Source organism: Echinops telfairi, unplaced genomic scaffold (genome assembly GCF_000313985.2).
Source record: "Echinops telfairi isolate 266 unplaced genomic scaffold, ASM31398v2 ScPeMD7_60;HRSCAF=208, whole genome shotgun sequence".
Classification (NCBI taxonomy): domain Eukaryota; kingdom Metazoa; phylum Chordata; class Mammalia; order Afrosoricida; family Tenrecidae; genus Echinops; species Echinops telfairi.
The window spans coordinates 37,363,290-37,370,406 of NW_022103958.1; the positions used below are offsets into that span (position 1 = coordinate 37,363,290).

Here is a 7,117-nt window from a genome sequence, read left to right on the forward strand (position 1 = left end):
GTGGAGAGAAAATGTTTTGAGAATGATGTACAAATGCGCTTTACACAATTGATGTGTGTATGGATTGCGATAACAGTTGTATGAGCGCCTAATAAAATGTTTAAAAAAAAAAAAGAAAGTAAGTGTTCCGAAAATGATGATGGCAACATATGTACAAATATGCTTGATACAATTGATGTATGGATTGTTCTAAGAGCTGTAAGAGTCCCCAATAAAAATGATCTTTGGGAAAAAATGGGTCTTGAAACGTCGTTAGGGTTACAGAGAAGAAAGGAGAGCATTGCGGGGCTGGGGCATAAATGTGAAGAGAGCAAATGAAGTGCCCCTGGATCCACGTTTTTATCAGAACATAAGGTCGAGTAATGAATAAAGGTAAAAGTGAAAATACTAGAAAGCAACTGTTCCATGTCAGTCCCCCAGCCCCAGTCCTCCTAACAACCTGCAGGTAATAATCATCATCTTACAAATGTGGAAATTGAGACACAGAGAGAGCCAGTGCAGACAGAAGTGGAGTGGGCCTTCAAAAATCCCTCTGTGCTTAGCCTGTGGTACAGGAAGAATAAACTAGACCATTTCTACCCAGACCATCAAAGTGCAGATTTCCACCCACAAGCATGTTGATTCAGTGATTGCAACGTGGGGGTTGAACCATATGCATTTCTGCCAAGCTTCTACTGTGAGGTCTAGGAACCCCATTGCAGTCCACAGCAATATTGAGTAGAACCCAGGATGACCTTGAATGTACTTAATGATATGATGAGCTAAATTAACTTCCTGCATACTTTAAGCCATATTCATCTGCCATATATCAGGAACTGTCCCAAAGAAGATCCCTAATTAGCATCACTATTATAAAGGTTCACATCTGTCTGACATTTTATAATTTACAAAGCCCATTCATATGCTCTGTTGAACTTTGCAAAAGGCTCAGGGAGGCAGAAGGGCACGCCTAGCTAGGCTTCATACAAGTTGTACAGCTGAGTTCAGCTTGTCTGACTCTCCTAATCATAAGCTTAAGAAAAAATTGCATCACACACACATATAATGAAGCCTGGTTATATAAAATACCCAAATGGGGGCAATGTCTTCAGCTCTAGGAATAAATACCTTTAGCCCTCTTTTCTAGTGAGAAAGGAGATGGGTCCAGAAATTAAAGATATGTGTCTAAGTATTAATAACAAAGATGAGAACAGATATTATAAAAGGTTTCTAACCTTTCATTCTCTTCTCAAGCAACTGGATAAGCAATAATAAAGTCCTGTTTATATGGATTAAGATTATGATTTTTGCCCATCAAGACAGGCATTTTTGAGGAGTTTCCTGTGAGTGGAAATCGATTCGTCAGATTCCAAATGACTAAACTTGTAGGATATCAACTGTACAAAGGACCACAGCTTAAGCAATAATTAAAAATGCAAACAGAAAAAAAAAGTAAAGAGCAGTTGAAGATAGAGGAAGTGATTATTTTTCTTTTGCTGGTACTTCCTCTTCACTCAGGGGAACAAAAATAAATAAAGAAATTATGGATTGGCATTCTCAGATGACAGTGCAATCATTGTAAGAGCAGTTTCCAAAGATCCAGGACAAGAGGGTAGATTCTAAGTCTTCTTTAGCAAAGGCCTCCTTTTGTTTGCATCCTCTGAAAAGCAGGTGCCAACATGAAGTTAGACATGCACGGAGGGAACGTGTCTGTGAAGGATGGACAAGCTGGGAAAGAGAAGAGAGAGTTCAGAGAGTGACGCAGGTGTGACACCCATCAAAGAGCTAGGGAAGGGAGGGAGTTTGGATATAAATAAGCCCGGGACAGAGCACCGTTCTGAGAAAGTTTCAACTAGACCAGTGGGAATCCTAAAGCCAAAGTCACCCTTTAAAGGAATCCCTCTTCTCACAAGATTAGGCCTGCGCTAGTACCCCTGCCAAGCTGCTACGGCCTATAAGAAGGCCCAGGGAAGTGTTGTCTCGGGACAAAAACAATGAGTCTAAACGGGTGAATATTGGGTCCGATGATCAGCGATGGTCTGCAGAGCAGAGGATTCGAGCAGCACACTTTCTAAGTTGCCTCAGTCACAGTCCACCCCGGGAAGATCGACTTTGCACACAGACTTGGGGAACCACTCTCTTCCATGATCTGACCTCTCCCCCTGGGGGAAACCTTAGAAGAAAGTCAGTGTAAAACGGTTTGGGTGGGGACCCCATCTGACTTCAAAAGGGGTAAATTGAAACCAAACTCGCTGCCATGCAGTTGATGTGCACTCATAGCAACCCTAGTAGACCCGTGAGAAGTGTCCGTGTGAGAGTCCACGGCTGTGCCTCGTGAGGGCAGTAGAAAGCCCCGTCTGTCTCCGGATAGCTGTTTCGGATAGCTGACCTTGCAGATCACAGCCCAATAAGAAACTGCCTCACCCCCAGACTTCTTTTAAAAGGGGTAAGAAGAACTAAATTCAACCTCCACCCAAGGTCTGTTCTTAAGGTGGAGGGCAAACAGGCCACCACCCTCCAGCCGTCTTTTCAAGTTCTGACACCAAGCACCCCTCCTATGCATGCTCTACTTCTCTGCTGGGTTTGTTCATTTGTTAACTGTGGCATAGCCACACAGCCAGCACAGCAACACTTACAGTTCTGGGTTTCTTAGGAAAGTTAGCAGGTTACACTTTAGCGTCAAAGATGACCAGGATTCCATTGTTCTGTTAGGAAAATTCTCAGCCATGCCTGAAGATAGGCCTCTCTCTGGTCCTTGACCTCTCAGCCATGTGGCCTTTTGGTCTCTGCCCTCGTCAGGCGTTGTTGTCAGGCTCTTTAGCACTCATGATAAATGCCAAAAGGGCTCTCCACTCTGCACTTAGTAAGCCTCAGCTGGAAGGTGCTCTTTGGATCACCACATCTAGCTCCCCCAATGAAGGGCCTAGAGCAGCGGTTCTCAACCTGTGGGTCGTGACCCCTTTGGGGGTCGAATGACCCTTTCACAGGGGTCACCCAATACATAACAGTAGCAAAATGACAGTTGTGAAGTAGCAACGAAAATAATTTTCTGGTTCGGGGTTCACCACAACATCAGGAACTGTATTAAACGGTTGAGGCATTAGAAAGGTTAGAGGCAACCCATTCCACAAGTAAGCCCCCTATCGAAAGACACTCAGCGTTCCTTGTTCCATGAGCCAGGAAGCCCCATTACCTGTCTGGTGCTGTCGCTTCTGCTTTTGCTGCTCCTTTACCTCTTCTCTAGTGTCACAGGTCTGTCTCTAGGACCCCGGGAGCTCAGTGTCCGGGGATCGTGGGGTCCAAAGGACTAGCTCCATTCTTGGCTCTTCTTCCTGGGTGATAGTTCCCTGTTTCTGTTTCTGAGATGGCTCATTGTAATAGTTGGGGATGAAGCGAATTTAGAATCTATTTAGTTTGGTCTGGGTGAGCTGACCCTAACTTATAAGATTATTATGATTAGATTTGTTACTAAAATGTGAAGTGTGCAGACAGTGGCTGACCCCCACTAACTCTTACCAATATTATTTTTGAGGCCATAGAGGGCCATCGGATATTATGCAGAGAGCTGACATAAAGCTCAGTCCAGAAACAGAGTTTTAAATATGAAATATATGAGTTGTCTTTGAAAGTGAAAGAGCCTGTGATGTTTCCAAAGAAAACTGGAACGACAAATTATTGTAAAAGAAATAATTGCTTACAGAAACTGACAGTTAAGCGAATGGCCAGGAGGGAGAAAGGTGGCCCCCATGTGTCAATTCATTGCCAGTATTGCTAAATTTAAGATAATGCATGAAATTTTGAAGTTGAAATTCTGGACCAATGTCTCTCACGAATAATGGGAACCATGATCTTGAAACACAGGGAGTGAATGTGTTTGTGTCCACAGTGGCCATCTTACAACAGTGACCTTTTCCATTCCTTAAAGGTCTACTTGTCTAAAAAAAACCAACAAGTACATTTGTAGTTTTCATTGGGACAAATGTCATTTTACTTACGTAACAGTGTGGTGGAGAGGGCTGAAAGCAGCGCTCCTCTGGCATTAGCTTAATGGTCAAATTGAAATGATCTTCTTGATGCCCGGTAACTGCCAAGGCGCATTAAATCTCACCAGCAACTGTCACAGTGAGAGACACAGACATGCCTGTCCTGGGTTTCTCTCTCTTTTTTCTACATGTACAATCCTTTTTTATTATTATTAAAAGATCATTTTATTGGGGACTCTTACTGCTTTTTTTATCATTTTATTAGGAACTCATACCACTCATCACAATCCATACATACATTCATTGTGTAAAGCACATTTGTACATTCGTTGCCCTCATCAGTCTCAAAACATTTGCTCTCCACTTAAGCCCATGGCATCAGCTGCTCATTTCCCTCCTCCCTCCCCGCTCCCCACTCCCTCATGAACACTTGATAGTTTATAAATTATTATTTTGTCATATCTTGCCCTGTCCAACGTCTCCCTTCACCCACTTTTCTGTTGTCTGTCCCCCAGGGAGGAGGTCACATGTAGATCCTTGCATTCGATTCCCTCTTTCCAACCCACCCTCCCTCAACCCTCCCAGTATTGCTACTCACACCACTGGTCCTGAAGGGATCAGCCTCCCTGGATTCCCTGTGTTTCCAGTTCCTATCTGTACCAGTGTACATCCTCTAGTCTAGCCAGACTTGCAAGGTAGAATTCAGATCATGATAGTGGGTAGGGAGGAAGCATTTAGGAACTAGAGGAAAGTTGTATGTTTCATCATTGCTACATCTCACCCTGACTGGCTCGTCTCCTCCCTGAGACCCTTCTGTAAGGAGATGTCCAGTGGCCTACAAATGGGACTTGGGTCTCCACTCTGTACTCCCTCACATTCACAATGATATGATTTTTTGTTCTGATGATGCCTGATACCTGATCCCTTCGACACCTCGTGATCACACAGGCTGGTGTGCTTCTTCCATATGGGCTTTGTTACTTCTGAGCTAGATGGCCACTTGTTTACCCTCAACCCTTTAAGACCCCAGACACTATATCTTTTGTTAGCCGACAACATCAGCTTTCTTCACGTTTGCTTATTCACCCGCTTTGTCTTCAGTGGTTGTGTCGGGAAAGTGAGCATTATAGAATGCCAGTTTAATAGAAGAAATATTCTTGCAATGAGGGAGTACTTGAGTGGAGGCCCAATGTCCTTCTGCTACCTTAATACTAAACCTATAAATATATGCACATAGATCCATTTCCCCATCCTCATATATAAATATACTTGCATATGTACATGCCTTTATCTAGACCTCTATAAATGCCCTTTGCCTCCCAACTTTTTCCTCTATTTCCTTTGACTTTCCTCCTGTCCCACTATCATGCTCAGTCCCCACCTGGGTTTCAGCAATTCCTCTTGGTTACATTACCCTTGATCATGGCCTATCATGCCTCCCACACTCTCCTCACCAACGATTTGAATCACTTGTTGTTCCCTTGTCCCTGGGTTTGTTAACACCACTACCTTTCCCCCCACCTCCCCCTCTCCCTTGTTCCCCCGGAACTGTCGGTCCCGTTGTTTTCTCCTCCAGATTGTTCATCCAGTCTATTTTATTTAGAAAGACCTGTGGAGATAATAACATGCACAAAAACAGAGCAAAAGCAAGCAGCAATATACAACAAAACAACAACAACAACAAACCAATGACAAAAAAAAAACACAAGAAAGAAAAGCTTGGCATCCCCTATGAGCGACGGCTTCTCATCATGGCGGACCCCAGAGATAAGGCGCTTCAGGACTACCGCAAGAGATCCTGGAGCACTAGGAGATTGATGGCCGTATTAAGGAGTTCAGGGATCAATTGAAAGAACTTACCAAGCAGTATGAAAAATCTGAAAATGATCTGAAGGCCTTACAAAGTGCTGGGCAGATTGTGGGTGAAGTGCTTAAGCAATTAACTGAAGAGAAATTCATTGTTAAAGCAACACATGGACCAAGATATGTTGTGGGTTGTCGTCGTCAGCTTGACAAAAGCGAGCTGAAGCCCGGAACAAGAGTTGCTTTGGATATGACTACATTAGATAGTTATGAGATAGTATGAGATATTTGCCAAGAGAAGTGGATCCACTGGTTTACAACATGTCTCACGAGGACCCTGGGAATGTTTCTTACTCGGAGATTGGAGGGCTATCAGAACAGATCCGGGAATTAAGAGAGGGAAGAGAACTACACCTTACAAGCCCAGAATTGTTCCAGCATGTAGGAATAATACCACCAAAAGGCTGTTTGTTTTATGGACCACCAGGTACAGGAAAAACACTCCTGGCACGAGCTGTGGCTAGTCAATCGGACTGCAATTTCTTAAAGGTTGTATCTAGTTCTATTGTAAACAAGTACATTGGTGGAAGTGCTCGCTTGATCAGAGAAATGTTTAATTATGCCAGGGACCATCCGCCAGGCATCGTTTCTGTGGATGAACTAGATGCTGTTGGTGGTTGTCGGCTTTCTGAGGGTACTTCAGCTGATAGAGAGATTCAGAGAACCCCAATGGAGTTACTGAATCAAATGGATGGATTCGATACTCCGCACAGAGTGAAAATGGTCATGGCTACAAAGAGACCAGACACACTGGACCCTGCTTTGCTGCGTCCGGGAAGATTAGATAGAAAAATACATATTGATTTACCAAATGAGCAAGCAAGATTAGATATATTGAAAATTCATGCAGGTCCTATTACGAAGCATGGTGAAATAGATTATGAAGCAATTGTGAAGCTTTCAGATGGCTTTTATGGAGCAGACCCGAGAAATGTTTGCACCGAAGCAGGTATGTTTGCAATTCGTGCGGATCATGATTTTGTAGTACAAGAAGGCTTCATGAAAGCGGTCAGAAAAGTGGCTGATTTCTAAGAAGCTAGAGTCCAAATTGGACTACAAACCCGTGTAATTTACTGCAACGTTTTTAGTGGCTGCATGACAATGGCCTAATGTAAAAATAAAGTTAAGGAAAATAATATATGTACTGGCAGTGATTTCATTAAAAGTGTATGCATAAAAATATGTTTGAATAACATATAAATTAGTAATTCAGCAATTCTACTTTTGAGAATGGTACAAAAGAAATTTGTATGTTTGTTAATGTTGCATTTAATGCAGCAGAATTAAAAAGG

At 43.1% G+C, this 7,117-nt stretch overlaps 1 pseudogene; it reads left to right on the plus strand.

Annotated features, from left to right (window-relative positions):
• Positions 1–5,689: 5,689 nt before the first annotated feature.
• Positions 5,690–6,894, plus strand: LOC101658501 (annotated as a pseudogene).
• The last annotated feature ends 223 nt before the right edge of the window (positions 6,895–7,117 follow it).